Source organism: Lolium perenne, chromosome 2 (assembly GCF_019359855.2).
Source record: "Lolium perenne isolate Kyuss_39 chromosome 2, Kyuss_2.0, whole genome shotgun sequence".
Lineage (NCBI taxonomy): Eukaryota > Viridiplantae > Streptophyta > Magnoliopsida > Poales > Poaceae > Lolium > Lolium perenne.
Window position 1 is genome coordinate 308,069,454 of NC_067245.2, and position 16,980 is coordinate 308,086,433.

Below are 16,980 nucleotides of genomic sequence, written 5' to 3' on the forward strand. Positions count from 1 at the left end.
AGTCAAGTCCGTGATTTTCTTGACTTTTGCGCCAAGACGCTCGCCATGGTTTACAACATCATGTTTCCTCGCAACTCCCCGCCAAAGACTCTTCCTGATCTGATGAACAAATTCCGAGACAATCCTCGAATCCATGAATTTGTGAAGGCCCAATTGACTCCTGGTGCAAGGTTTGCCGTGATTATGTTGCAAATCTGCTATCCGAAGTTAGATATGACCACCATTGTCGAAAGGTGTCAAGCAAAAGTGACGAGGAGGAGGAGAAATATCGACAAAATCAACGATGATGTAACCCCCATGAAGAGATGATGGATGAATTACTTCGACTAGATGCTGAATTCTTCGTGAAAGGTAGCTATGCTGAACATAGGACTGGTACTGCAGACAATGAAAGAGTAAACATAGATGATATAATAGGTGATAACTGAAAGTTTCTTTTTTTCTTGTCGAATTTTTCTTGATATTGAAAATCTGTATATTGTAAGCACTATATATATTGTAAAACAACTTATACGTTTTTTCTTTCATCAAGCCCCCGAGCTTTTTTGTTGGCCGATGTTTGTATCTCTATTGGTTTGCGAGGTGTTTTGCACCAGGTCAAATAACTTTGTAGACTGTATTTTGCAGAGGTTTATATATATATATATATATATATATATATATATATATATATATATATATATATATATATATATATATATATATATATATATATATATTGTTATTGCGGGTTACGAGCCCCCGAGCCTGTCGACGAAAAAGATGTATATCATCAATATCTTTACTATATTGTAGCACCGCGAGTCCGCTTCATTCAAAAACTTTCAGCCCCACTCGGTGCCCTGAAAGAAAAAGAGTGCGTCTGAAAACTCGCAGGCGTTTCAGTACATTGTATGTTTACAAAGAGGACTATATTTCAACTTTAAGCGTAGAAACGCCTAAGTTGCGCCACGTTCCAGGGATTTGGCTCGGCTACCCCTGTCTTTTTGTCCTTTATCCTGTATACTCCTCCTTCAATTACTTATGTGACGATGTACGGGCCAATCCATGGCGACTCGAGTTTCTCATGGCTATTTTGCGTAAGCCGAAGAACTAAGTCGCCTACCTGGAAAGATCTCGGTCGCAAACGTCGACTGTGGTAGTTTTTCATATCTTGCTGGTACTTGGTGACCCTTGACAACGTCTCATCTCGAGCTTCATCGAGTGCATCAACGTCATCTTCCAGTGCCTTTCTCGAGGTTTCTTCATTGACCTCCGCCACTCTCGGGGAATTGTGTTCTATCTCTATCGGCAGCACTGCCTCCGCTCCATGGACTAGAAAGAACGGATTTTCCTGTGTCGCTGTATTTGGTGTTGTTCGAATACTCCATAATACGCTAGGCAACTCCTCTGGCCATGTGTGTCGAGCTTTTTCCAATGGTGTTAACAGGCGCTTCTTGATGCTATTGCAGATGATGCCGTTTGCTTTTTCGACCTGACCATTGGTTTGCGGGTGCGTAACTGAGGCAAATTGTAATTTGATGCCTACCTCTGCGCAATATGCCCTTAATTCCTTGGATGTGAAGTTGCTGCCGTTGTCTGTGACGATGCTATGAGGAACTCCAAATCGAAAAACGATACTCTTGACAAACTTGATTGCAGATGCTGCATCTGGTGAGTTTATCGGCTTCGCTTTGATCCACTTCGTGAACTAATCGACAGCTACGAGCATATACTCGTATCCTCCTGGCCAAGCTTTGTGCAGTTTTCCCACCATATCAAGACCCCATTGAGCAAAGGGCCATGACAGCGGTATTGGCATCAGTTCTGCTGCCGGAGAATGAGGTTTCGCAGCAAACCTTTGGCACGCATCACATGTACGCACTATGTCCTTTGCATCCTTGATATGTCTCCAACGTATCCATAATTTCTGATGTTCCATGCTTGTTTTATGACAATACCTACATGTTTTGCTCACACTTTATAATGTTTTTATGCGTTTTCCGGAACTAACCTATTAACAAGATGCCACAGTGCCAGTTCCTGTTTTCTGTTGTTTTTGGTTCCAGAAAGGCTGTTCGGGCAATATTCTCGGAATTCGACGAAACAAAGACCCAACATCTTATTTTTCCCGGAACCTTCCAGAAAGTCAAAGGGGGACCAGAGGGGAGCCCTGGGGGCCCCACACGTGTGGTCGGCGCGGCCCAAAGGGGAGCGCGCCGCCCTACTGTGGGGAGGCCCCGTGGCCCCTCCGACTCCGTCTCTTCGCCTATATAAGCCCTTTCGACCTAAAAACTCGATACCAATTGACGAAACTCCAGAAAGACTCCAGGGGCGCCACCACCATCGTGAAACTCCAATTCGGGGGACAGAAGTCTCTGTTCCGGCACCCTGCCGGGACGGGGAAGTGCCCCCGGAAGCCATCTCCATCAACGCCATCGCCTCCATCATGCTCCGTGAGTAGTTCCCCCATGGACTACGGGTTCTAGCTGTAGCTAGTTGGTATTCTCTCCCCCATGTACTTCAATACAATGATCTCACGAGCTGCCTTACATGATTGAGATTCATCTGATGTAATCGGTGTTGTGTTTGTTGGGATCCGATGGATGATAAATTATGATTAGTCTATCTATAAAGATTGTGAAGTTATTGTTGCTGCAATCTTGTTATGCTTAATGCTTGTCACTAGGGCCCGAGTGGCATGATCTTAGATTTAAGCTCTATACTTATTGCTTAGATTGTATCTACAAGTTGTATGCACATGTGTATGTCCGGAACCAAAGGCCCCAAAGTGACAGAAATTGGGACAACTGGAGGGGAAGGCGTAGGTATGAGGATCACATGTTTTCACCAAGTGTTAATGCTTTGCTCCGGTGCTCTATTAAAAGGAGTACCTTAATAGCCAGTAGATTCCCTTGAGGCCTTGCCACCGGCTGGTAGGACAAAAGATGTTGTACAAGTTTCTCATTGCGAGCACGTATGACTATATACGGAAAACATGCCTACATAATTAATAATCTTGATGTTCTGTCTTAATGCTATTTCAATCCTATCAATTGCCCAACTGTAATTTGTTCACCCAACACTTGTTATTGGAGAGTTACCACTAGTGTAGATAGCTGGGAACCCCGGTCCATCTTTCATCATCATATACTCGTTCTACATGTCACTGGAAGTAGTATCAACTATTTTCTAGTGCCATTGCTCCTGTGTTACTATCACTACTGCTGTCTCTCATATCGTATCGCTGTATTCTTGTTACTATTGCTCTCATATTACTGCTGCTTTCACATCACCCCTGTTACTAGTGCTTTTCCAGGTGCAGCTGAATTGATAACTCAGTTGTTAAGGCTTATAAGTATTCTTTACCTCCCCTTGTGTCGAATCAATAAATTTGGGTTTTACTTCCCTCGAAGACTGTTGCGATCCTCTATACTTGTGGGTCATCAAGACTATTTTCTGGCGCCGTTGCCGGGGAGGCATAGCTCTACCCATAAGTTCACCTGGGGAGTACACTCTACCTCTCTCTCTGTTTTTGTTTTATTTTATTTTGTTTTGCTTAGTTTACTTTTGTCTAGTTTATTTGTGTTTAGTTTACTTTTGCTTAGTTTCTTTTTGTCTTGTTTTATTATATACCCAAAAATCCATAAAAATTTGAAAAACCTAAAAATTAAAAACTGTTGCTATGGAAGAACGCATAACCATGTTGGAGCTTATAGAATTTTATAATAATTATAGAGAATCAAGAACGGGTAAAGTTATGAGTGCTGTGATAGAAAAATTGAATACAATTGCTAAAATCTTGCTTAAACGCCATGATATAAACTGTTGCTCTCAACAGGATACTAAACATCTTAAATTTCAATGTGGCTTTAGTGAAGAAGTTTTAATTAAGAACTATAATTGGAATAACTATATTCATCTTGGGTTCGAAGAGGTAGAACAATTTGTTTTGTTTATGGGAGCCTCTGAGATAGAATCCTTCATAGCTAAAAATTATGAAACTTGTGTTGTTTGTAAGGACCTTAAAGATTATGTCTCTTCTATCCTTAATTTTTGCATAGAAAGCTACAGTGATAATCCTTATATCATTGATTATAAAGAGAGACTCACAATTTGCAGGAACCAGTGGAAGAAGAAATTGATGAACCTGAAAGCTCATTGGATGAAAAAGAGGAGGAAATTGATGAACCTGAAAGCTCATTGGATGAAAAAGAAGAGGAGAGTGATGAACAAAAGGAGGAAGAATGGATTAGCTACCCATGCCAACCTTCTAATGAGAGTAACTCTTTATCTCTTACACTATTTGATTGTCCTCCATGCTTACCAAAGGAGGTTGAATGTTATGTTCCTGTGGATTCTCTTGAAATATTACCTATGAGTAAAACTCGTGAGAATAATTATGCTACTATTATCTATGATAATCCATGCTACTTTGATAAATCTTATGATAATGCTTTGTTTGTGCCTGATGTCGAAATGCATGGTACTAAAGAGTTTTGCGTAGCAAATGTTTATGATAAATCTCTAGATGATGGTCCTATGTTACTTGATATTATTAATTAGGAGTCCCATATCTCTTGAGAATGATCAATCATCTTGTTATATTATTGATAAAAGTTGGTTTGAAAGTTTTAATCCCACTATTTTTGAGCTTGATAAAAATTATGTGTTTATGGATCATGAAAAACATGCTATATGTGATAGTTATATTGTTGAGTTTGTTCATGAAGCTACTAAAAATTATTATGAGAGAGGAAAATATGGTTGTAGAAATTTGCATGGTACTAAAACACATCTCTATATGCTTAAAATTTTGAAGTTACTCTTGTTTTATCTTCTTATGCTTGTCACTTTGTTCTTCATGAATTCATTTGTGTACAAGATTCCTATGCATAGGAAGTGGGTTAGACTTAAATGTGTTTTGAACTTGCTTTTTGATGCTCTCTTTTGCTTCAACTCTTATTTCTTGCGAGTACATCATTAAAATTGCTGAGCCCATCTTAATGGCTATAAAGAAAGCACTTCTTGGGAGATAACCCATGTATTTATTTTGCTACTGTTTTGTTGTGTCTGGAAGTTGTTACTACTGTAGCAACCTCTCCTTATCTTTATTTTATTGCAATGTTGTGCCAAGTGAAGTCTCTAATAGAAGGTTGATACTAGATTTGGATTTCTGCGCAGAAACAGATTTCTATCTGTCACGAATCTGGGTATGATTCTCTGTAGGTAACTCAGAAAAATCTTCCAATTTACGTGCGTGTTCCTCAGATATGTATGCAACTTTCATTAGTTTTGAGTTTTGTGATTTGAGCAACGGAAGTACCTCTTAAAAATTCGTGTTTACTGGCTGTTCTGTTTTGACAGATTCTGTCTCTGTTTTTTGCATTGTCTCTTGTGGACTTTAAGTGAGGCTTTCTAGACGTGGAGGGCTGTAGCTAATGTTTTATTGAGTTCTTGCAATGTGTCACTACAGGACCAAGGTGGATTAAAGTTTTTTGAGTACTAACCCCTCTAATGAAGTTTATGAGAAGTTTGGTGTGAAGGAAGTTTTCAAGGGTCAAGAGAGGAGGATGATATATGATCAAGAAGAGTGAAAAGTCTAAGCTTGGGGATGCCCCCGTGGTTCATCCCTGCATATTTCAAGAAGACTCAAGCGTCTAAGCTTGGGGATGCCCAAGGCATCCCCTTCTTCATCAACTTATCAGGTTTCTTCTATTGAAACTATATTTTTATTCGGTCACATCTTATGTTCTTTACTTGGAACGTCTGTGTGTTTTTATTTTATTTTTGTTTATGTTTGAATAAATTCGGATCCTAGCAATCCTTGTTTGGGAGAGAGACACGCTCCGCTTTTTCATATGAACACTTGTGTTCTTCGTTTTACTTTTAATGTTCAATGACAAAAGTTGGAAGCTATTGCATTTATTGCTATTTGGTTGGAAACAGAAAATGCCTCATATTGTCTTGGATAATTTGATACTTGGCAATTGTTTTGAGCTCTCAAGTAGATCATGTTTAAGTTCATGCATCATGTAGTTTAAACCTATTAGTGGAGAACTACCGTAGAGCTTGTTGAAATTGGTTTGCATGATTGGTCTCTTTAAGGTCTAGATATTTTCTGGTAAAAGTGTTTGAGCAACAAGGAAGACAGTGTAGAGTATTATAATGCTTGCAATATGTTTTTATGTAAGTTTTGCTGTACCGGTTCATACTTGTGTTTGCTTCAAATAACCTTGCTAGCCTAAGCCTTGTATTGAGAGGGAATACTTCTCGTGCATCCAAAACCTTGAGCCAAAAACTATGCCAATTGTGTCCACAATACCTACCTACTATGTGGTATTTCCTGCCATTCCAAGTAAATACTTCATGTGCTACCTTTAAACAATTCAAAATTTATTATCTCCTTATTTGTGTCAATGTTTTATAGCTCATGAGGAAGTATGTGGTGTTTTATCTTTCAATCTTGTTGGGCAGCTTTCACCAATGGACTAGTGGCTTCATCTGCTTATCCAATAATTTTGCAAAAAGAGCTGGCAATGGGGTTCCCAGCCCCAATTAATTAACCTTCATTAATAATTCTCTTCACATGTTTTGCTCTGATTCATCAGTAAGCAACTTAATTTTGCAAATAGACACTCCTCCATGGTATGAGATTGTTGGAAGGCACCCGAGGATTCGGTTAGCCATGGCTTGTGTAACCAAAGGTTGGGAGGAGTGTCAACCATAAATAAAACTAAAGTACATGTGTAAACAAAAGAGAAGAGGGATGATCTACCTTGCTGGTAGAGATAACGTCCTTCATGGGAGCCCCTCTTTGAAAGTCTGTTTGGCAAGGGGGTTAGAGTGCCCACTATCATTCGTTGACAACAACAAACACCTCTCAAAACTTTACTTTTATGCTCTCTATATGATTTCAAAACTTGAAAAGCTCTAGCACATGATTTAATCCCTGCTTCCCTCTGCGAAGGGCCTTTCTTTTACTTTATGTTGAGTCAGTTTACCTACTTCCTTCCGTCTTAGAAGCAAACACTTGTGTCAAATGTGCATTGATTCTTACATATTTGCTTATTTGCATTCATCATATTACTTTATGTTGACAATTATCCATGAGATATGCATGTTGAAAGTTGAAAGCAATTGCTGAAACTTAAATCTTCCTTTGTGTTGCTTCGATGCCTTTACTTCGAATTTATTGCTTTATGAGTTAACTCTTATGCAAGACTTTTGATGCTTGTCTTGAAAGTACTATTCATGAAAAGTTTTGCTATATGTTATCTATTTGGTTAGCAACTATAGATCATTGCCTTGGGTCACTTCATTCATCTCATATGCTTTATAATAGTATGATCAAGGTTATGTAAGTAGCATGTCACTATAGAAATTATTCTTTTTATCGTTTACCTACTCGAGGACGAGTAGGAACTAAGCTTGGGGATGCTGATACGTCTCCAACGTATCCATAATTTCTGATGTTCCATGCTTGTTTTATGACAATACCTACATGTTTTGCTCACACTTTATAATGTTTTTATGCGCTTTCCGGAACTAACCTATTAACAAGATGCCACAGTGCCAGTTCCTGTTTTCTGTTGTTTTTGGTTCCAGAAAGGCTGTTCGGGCAATATTCTCGAAATTCGACGAAACAAAGACCCAACATCTTATTTTTCCCGGAACCTTCCAGAAAGTCAAAGGGGGACCAGAGGGGAGCCCTGGGGGCCCCACACGTGTGGTCGGCGCGGCCCAAAGGGGGGCGCGCCACCCTACTGTGGGGAGGCCCCGTGGCCCCTCCGACTCCGTCTCTTCGCCTATATAAGCCCTTTCGACCTAAAAACTCGATACCAATTGACGAAACTCCAGAAAGACTCCAGGGGCACCGCCACCATCGCGAAACTCCAATTCGGGGGACAGAAGTCTCTGTTCCGGCACCCTGCCGGGACAGGGAAGTGCCCCCGAAAGCCATCTCCATCAACGCCATCGCCTCCATCATGCTCCGTGAGTAGTTCCCCCATGGACTACGGGTTCTAGCTGTAGCTAGTTGGTATTCTCTCCCCCATGTACTTCAATACAATGATCTCATGAGCTGCCTTACATGATTGAGATTCATCTGATGTAATCGGTGTTGTGTTTGTTGGGATCCGATGGATGATACATTATGATTAGTCTATCTATAAAGTTTGTTGCTGCAATCTTGTTATGCTTAATGCTTGTCACTAGGGCCCGAGTGGCATGATCTTAGATTTAAGCTCTATACTTATTGCTTAGATTGTATCTACAAGTTGTATGCACATGTCTATGTCCGGAACCAAAGGCCCCAAAGTGACAGAAATTGGGACAACTGGAGGGGAAGGCGTAGGTATGAGGATCACATGTTTTCACCAAGTGTTAATGCTTTGCTCCGGTGCTCTATTAAAAGGAGTACCTTAATAGCCAGTAGATTCCCTTGAGGCCCGGCTGCCACCGGCTGGTAGGACAAAAGATGTTGTACAAGTTTCTCATTGCGAGCACGTATGACTATATACGGAAAACATGCCTACATAATTAATAATCTTGATGTTCTGTCTTAATGCTATTTCAATCCTATCAATTGCCCAACTGTAATTTGTTCACCCAACACTTGTTATTGGAGAGTTACCACTAGTGTAGATAGCTGGGAACCCCGGTCCATCTTTCATCATCATATACTCGTTCTACATGTCACTGGAAGTAGTATCAACTATTTTCTAGTGCCATTGCTCCTGTGTTACTATCACTACTGCTGTCTCTGTTACTGCTACTGCTGCTGTGTTACTGTTACTATTGCTCTCATATTACTGCTGCTTTCACATCACCCCTGTTACTAGTGCTTTTCCAGGTGCAGCTGAATTGACAACTCAGTTGTTAAGGCTTATAAGTATTCTTTACCTCCCCTTGTGTCGAATCAATAAATTTGGGTTTTACTTCCCTCGAAGACTGTTGCGATCCCTATACTTGTGGGTCATCAATCCTCAATTGTTGTTAGCCAATAAAATCCTGCTCTGAAAACCTTGGCTGCTATATCTCGACTGCTTGCGTGATGTCCGCACACCCCCTCGTGTACATCCTTCAGAATAAGCCTTCCTTCTTCGGGTGTGACACATCTCTGTAGTACTCCCGAAATACTTCATTTGTATAATTCTCCTTTGATCACAGTAAAGGCTTTGGAACGTCTGATAACCCGCCTTGCTTCAACTGGATCGGCGGATAGTTCTTTCCTCAGGATATATGCTATGTAAGCCTACATCCAAGGGATTTGTACCATCATTATCATGTGTGGTTCCTCCTCACCTTCCGATGTATTTGATTCCAGTGTTGCTGGAGCCCCCGAGGCTTTCTCATCCTTCTTCTTCTTCTGCTGTTTCTTCGCCTTGGTTGATCTTTCAGTTATCTCTTCCCAGAATACGCCGGGTGGTATAGCTAGACACTGCGACCCGATGTTTGCAAGAACATCGGCTTCATCGTTGCTGAGCCTGCTGATATGATTTACTTCGCACCCGTCGAAAAGCCTCTCGAGCTCATTATATTGTTCCTTGTATGCTATCATACTGTCGTTGACTGCGTCGCATTGATTCATCACCTGTTGAGCCACCAGTTGTGAATCACCAAAGATTTTTAATCGAGTTGCTCCGCAGGCTTTCGCCATCTTCATCCCGTGTATAAGTGCTTCGTACTCCGCCTCGTTATTAGATGCGTTTGTGATGAGGACATCCCTACCACACCACTACTTCCGTCATTACAAGATAAAGATGAACCTGTTGTGAAGCTCAAGTCCAATGAAGTTCGGATTGGACCTATTACAAGGGATCGTGCGAAGCTACTTAAACAACAGGTGGACTTGTTCCTAAACGATACTTTGATTGATGAGAACTTTATACTGCCTAAGCCTTGCTACTTATGTATAATCAGGTATGAAGAGGAGACAAGCATCGCACGAGGAGGAGAGGAGCAGCTGGACGTGAAGATGGACGTGAAGCTGGACATGGAGCTGGACATGAAGATATCTCATGGTCACGCGAGGGAGGAGCGGGAGACATGCGCGAGAGGAGAAGAAGAAGTCCAGGCCGGCCCAGCACCCGGTCAGACCGGCCGCCACGCTGGCGCGCCCGGTCCCTGGCCCGATCCGACCGGGCGGCCAGCCGGATCCAACCCGGTGCCAACCGGGCGTCATGCTGATGCCAACCGGGTGGGGTACTGAGCCACACGTCTCGCCACCCGGTCGTCACCCGGTCCCAGGCCCGGTCGACCGCCCCCCAGACCGGCCGTGTCCGAGTCTGTCTCAACCAGATCTATTCTGGGTCGGTTATTCTTGTATCTTTTTGACCAGAAGTCGTCCCAGACGCCTATATAAGTGCCCAGGACGCCCCACTAGCTGCTTTAGACCACATTTAAGATAAACCCTAGTTCTTAGTTGTTTGCTCTGCAAAACTATTGAATTCCCTACACCATATTGCTTGATATTGTGTAGATCTGAAAGTCTTGTGTGATCTGCTGTTCCATTGGGAATTAGAAGGTTGCAACTTACCGCTTCGTGGTCGGCGGCTACGTGCGCAAGTGTGTGGAGTTGCGAATATCTTGCAGGGTTGAGAGCTATTGCATTGGCGACATGGACCAATCGAGAGATCTCGTTGCGTCATACAAGTTATCATCCACTTCATCAAGTTACCTCCGCTGCAATCACCCCGTGATCATTATCACCACCATTGGTTACTGAGAAGATCGGGCCACCCCTTATCATCTTGGTATCAGATTTCCAGTTTTCCTCGGTAAGCCATCCACAATCCACCCCATAGTTGAGTTGTAAGTGTTTCCTATCCAGAAAAAGCCAAAAAAAATTTAGGGTTAGGGTTTGCCATAGCCATAGATTGCACTAATTTTAAGTTTTAGTTGCTTTTCGTAGTTGTTTTTGCGTATCTTTTTCTTTCATCTAGTTGTTACGGTTTGAGTCTCTACTATCATCTAGTTTTAGTTATTGTTACTCCGAGTCCACATAGCGTACAGTGTGCTTTTTCCCAACCATAGCCACAGCCTATCGATATAAGTGACTAGGAACTTCCCCAGAAGAGACTAGTTTTACCACTCGACATGATGCTCATTAGGGTTTGGTGCTTTGCATATTTTGTTGGCCGTGTTATCAAGGAGTTGAGTTATATAAAAAAATAGAAAATAGAAAAGAAGCAAAAAAGAGCTACATAGCTGTGTGTTCTACAAAAAGAAAATCCAAAAAGAAAAGTGAAGTGCTAGAAGAATCAAGTGTAGGCCTAAGTTTACTTTACTGCACCCATAGTTGAGCAATCTTGTGCCTGTCTCGTTGAGCTTTGCTAGCGTCTCTCTAGTGCATTTCAACCTTTCATCCATATAGTTGCATTGCCACATTTATCGCCTTGTGTGAGTATCATTGGTTGTCTACGGTCAGCGCTAGAGCTTGTTATTGGTGCAAATAGGTAGCCTACCTACAGCCCCACATATATCCTGCTTTGCCGTGTGATTTGTTCTTATACCCTTGATATTCGCTTCACTACATCCGTGCACTAGTTCTTACTACAAGTGGTAAGCAACACTAATTTACTTTGGAACGGTAAGATCTCCTTTTCTTATCAGTTTTTGAGTGAGTTGTGAGAGTACCACCATATATTTTTGGTTTAGTGCACTAACCTACTAACCATGTCTGCTAGTGATGAGAAAATTGTTAACCAGGAGAACAAGAACTCCGCGGATTTGATGACATGGAGGGAGTATGAAGCTCTTCATAATGAGATGGGACGTGAATTCCGCACTCAGGATGATGCGCTTAGGGGAACGGTCCAAGGGATCTCCCAGAAGCTGGATACTACATGTGAGACCGTCACTACAATGAAAGATCAAATGACGGATATACAGCGCAGCCTTCTTGATTTGTGCTTAGCTGTTGAGAATTTGACCGCACAACAACAACAAGACGATGACGAAGATCCTGAGCTTCAAGATGACGCACACAATGCTCGTGGTGCGCCACGTGGTAATCGTCCTCGTGGACGTCCTGGTCATGGTTTTGAGGAAGAAGATGGCTTGGGTAAGCCTAAGTTCTCCATACCCAAGTTTGAAGGAGGTGCTGATGTTGAAGAATACCTCACTTGGGAGCTCAAGATTGAGAAGTTATGGAATTTACATCCGAACTACACTGAAGATACGAATATCAAGCTTGCTTCTTCTGAATTTGATGATTATGCATTGCGTTGGTGGGATGCCCTTGTTCGTAACCGACAAGAGGATGGTGAGCAACCTATCCGCACATGGCGTGCTATGAAGGAGGTGATGACTTCTCGCTTTGTGCCCATAAATTACTTGCGCAATATATTTGATAAGTTGACCCTATTGAGACAAGGTATGAAGACTGTGGATGAATACTACATGGAGATGGAGATGCTTATGCAGCATGGCCGTGTCCGTGAGTCTCTCGAGATGACAATGCAGCGTTTTCTCAACGGCTTGAAGTATGATATCAAAGGCATTGTTCATCACTACAGGTACACCAATATGAATCAATTGTTACATCATGCAAGAGAAGCTGAATCACAGTTGGCTGACGAAGCAAAGGTTAAAGGAAGAGCTTCAGGAGCTGGGCGCTTCACGCCTCGTGCGCCCCCACCTACGGCGCCGGCACCATCGACGCGCTCCGCACCCTACTCTACTCCGTCTAGCAAGCCGGTCTCCAATGTGTCTAACGCAAAGAAGTACGAATCTGCTGCAAGTACGAGTGGCTCTAACATGACTATTGCGCGCAATCGTGATATGGCTTGTCATACATGTGGTGGCAAGGGTCACTTCAATAGGGATTGTCCTAACCGTAAAGTCATGATTATCAATGAGGACAATGAGTATGACACTGGAGATGATGTTGATCCTAATGCTCCAGAAGATGATGACTATGACACTGATGGTGAAGATGCATATCCGTCTGATGCTCGCACCATTGTTGTGTCACAGCGTGCTCTTAATGTGTTTCCTAGTGCATCTACTCAGCGCTGCAATTTGTTCCAGACAAAGGCTTTAGTTGGTCCTGACAAGACTTGCAAGGTCATTATTGATGGCGGGAGTTGCTGCAATTTAGCAAGCAAGGAGTTGTGTACCAAGCTGAAGTTGAAGTATCTACCGCACCCACATCCATACTATATTCAGTCGTTGAGCGACAATGGTGAGATGAAGGTAAACCACATGGTGCGTTTTGAGTTTGCGATTGGACCGTATAAGGATTCCATTGATTTTGATGTGGTTCCTATGATGGTGTGTCACCTACTATTGGATCGGCCTTGGCTCTATGACCATTCTGTGCAACACAATAGCCGTGCCAATACATATCACTTGGAGTTCAAGGGCAAGAAAATCAACTTACAGCCTATGTCACCATAGCAAATTGTCAATGAATCTCGTCAGAAAGTTGAAGTAAACTTGGAGGATGCTTCTTTAGATAGGCGAGAGAATTGTAATGTCGTGAGTGATATAACAAAAAGTGAGAGAGTGAATTCCTTAGTCTCATTAGCCACCAAAGAAGACATGAGAGAATTTAGTGAGGATCCTACAGCCATGCCTCTTGTGCTATTGTACAGGGGTACGGTTTTGGTTTCTAACGACATGACCCCTCTTCCTCTTGGTGTTTCTAATGTTTTGCAGGAATTTGGCGACGTGTTTCCGGATGAGGTACCCGCAGGACTTCCACCATTGCGAGGTATTGAGCATCAAATCGACTTGATTCCCGGAGCTTCGCTATCCAATCGGGCACCATATAGAACGAACCCCGAAGAGACGAAGGAGATACAGAAGCAAGTACAAGCGCTACTCGACAAAGGTTATATCCGCATAAGCCTTAGTCCTTGTGTCGTTCCTGTTATTCTTGTTCCTAAGAAAGATGGTACATTGCGTATGTGCATAGATTGTAGAGCGATAAACAACATTACTATTCGATATCGTCATCCTATTTCCCGTTTAGAGGATATGCTGGATGAATTGAGTTGTGCTATTGTTTTCACTAAAATTGATTTGCGTAGTGGTTATCATCAAATTAGGATGAAAGAAGGGGATGAGTGGAAAACAGCCTTTAAAACAAAATTTGGTTTATATGAGTGGTTAGTAATGCCTTTTGGTTTAACTAATGCACCTAGCACTTTCATGAGACTGATGAACCATGTTTTGCGTGATTTTATTGGCAAGTTTGTGGTTGTGTATTTTGATGACATATTAATCTACAGCCGCAATGAATCTGATCATACTATACATATTCGACATGTTTTGCAAGTGTTGCGTGATAGTAAACTCTATGGTAATCTTGAGAAGTGCACATTTTAAAGATAAGGTCATATTTCTGGGTTATGTTGTCTCTAAGCATGGAGTAGAAGTAGACGTGTCTAAAATTGAAGCTATTCAAAATTGGCCTACTCCCATGAATGTGAGTCAAGTAAGAATTTTTCATGGTCTAGCTGGGTTTTATCGTCGTTTTGTGCCCAATTTTAGTACTATTGCTGCACCTTTGAATGAATTGACTAAAAAGGGTGTTGTATTTGAGTGGGGCATTGCCCAAGATCATGCTTTTGATGAACTAAAGAGATTGTTAACTTCTGCACCGTTGCTTGCACTTCCTGATTTCAATAAGCAATTTGAGATTGAATGTGATGCTAGTGGTATTGGAATTGGTGGTGTGTTGATGCAAGAGGGTCGCCCAATTGCATATTTTTCTGAGAAACTTTCTGGTGCTAAGTTGAACTATCCTATATATGATAAAGAATTGTATGCTTTAATTAGAGTTCTTGAGGTTTGGCAACATTATTTGTGGCCAAAAGAATTTATCATACATTCTGATCATGAAGCTTTGAAATATCTGAAAGCCCAATCTACTTTGCATAGGCGTCTTGCTAAGTGGGTCGAGTTCATTGAGTCTTTTCCATACATTATTAAGCATAAGAAGGGAAAAGATAATATTGTTGCTGATGCTCTATCTAGGAAAACTATGCTATTAACTCATCTTGATGTTAAAATTCCTGGATTAGAAGTACTATGTGATTTATATGCCACTGATCATGATTTTGCTGAACCATATCTCTTGTGTGTTATTGGTAAAGCATGGGAAAAGTATCACATACATGATAGGTTCTTGTTTAGAGCTAACAAACTATGTGTTCCAGAATCGTCTGTGCGCTTGCTCTTATTGCAGGAATTACATGCTGGAGGTTTGATGGGTCACTTTGGGCGTGAGAAGAAGCTACTCATGCTCGCTGATCACTTTTATTGGCCAAAGATGAGGCGGGATGTGGACAAGTATGTGAAGAGGTGCATTACTTGCAACAAGTCCAAGTCTAAGCTGAAGCCTCACGGTTTGTATACTCCTTTACCGGCACCTACTACACCTTGGGAGGATATTAGTATGGATTTTGTGTTGGATTTGCCGTGTACTAAGCGAGGCCATGATTCTATATTTGTGGTAGTGGACAGATTTTCTAAAATGTCAGACTTTATTGCCTGCCACAAGAGCGACGATGTGTCGCATATTGCTAACCTGTTTTTCTGGGAGATTGTACGACTACATGGAGTCCCGAAGACTATTGTTTCTGATCGTGATGTGAAGTTCATGAGCTACTTCTGGAAGACACTTTGGCGAAAGCTGGGGACAAAGCTACTTTTCAGTACTACTTGTCATCCCCAAACTGATGGTCAAACTGAGGTGGTGAATCGAACCTTGTCACAACTATTGAGATCCATGATCAAGAAGAACCTGAAGGAGTGGGAAGAGTGTTTGCCGCATGTGGAGTTTTCTTACAACAGGGCGGTACATTCTACCACGGAGTTGTGTCCTTTTGAGGCGGTGTATGGTTTCAAACCCATTACTCCACTTGACTTGTTGCCTTTGCCCATACATGAAAGAGTTAATATGGAGGCATCCAAGAGGGCAGATTTTGTGCGAAAGATCCATGTGAAGACTAAAGAGTTGATAGAGAAGAAAGGCAAGAGCAATGCTGCAAGGATGAACAAGAAGCGCAAAGAGATGTTGTTCAAGCCTGGTGATATGGTCTGGGTACATTTTCGCAAGGATAGGTCCCGAAGCTGCGGAAGTCCAAGTTGCTTCCTCGTGGTGCTGGTCCTTACAAAGTGCTTGCCAAGATCAACGATAATGCATACTCGATAGATCTTCCACTTGATGAGTTTGGTGTCAGTAATTCTTTCAATGCTGCTAATTTGACACCATATGACGGAGAAGACCTTGGAGCGTCGAGGTCGACGCCTTTTGAAGGGGGGGAGATGATGAGAACATCCCTACCACACTACTACCTCTGTCATTACCAAATGAAGATGAACCTGCTGTGAAGCTCAAGTCCAATGAAGTTCGGATTGGACCTATTACAAGGGCTCGTGCGAAGCTACTTAAACAACAGGTGAACTTGTTCCTAAATGATACTTTGATTGATGAGAAATTTATACTGCCTAAGTCTTGCTACTTATGTATCATTAGGTATGAAGAGGAGACAAGCATCGCACGAGGAGGAGAGGAGCAGCTGGACGTGAAGATGGACGTGAAGCTGGACATGGAGCTGGACATGAAGATATCTCATGGTCGCGCGAGGGAGGAGCGGGAGGCATGCGCGAGAGGAGAAGAAGAAGTCCAGGCCGGCCCAGCACCCGGTCAGACCGACCGCCACGCCGGCGCGCCCGGTCGCTGGCCCGGTCCAACCGGGCGGCAGACCGGATTCACCTCGGCGCCAACCGGGCGCCATGCTGATGCCAACCGGATGGGTTACTGCGCGACAATTCACTCGCCCCGTTGCCACCCGGTCGCTGGCCCGGTTTGAACCAGCCAGCCCGGTCCCAGGCCCGGTCAACCGCCCCCCAGACCGGCCGTGTCCGAGTCTGTCTCGATCAGATCTATTCTGGGTCGGTTATTCTCGTACTTTTTCGACCTGAGGTTGTCCCGGACGCCTATATAAGTGCCCAGGACGCCCCCAAAGTTGCTTTAGACCACGT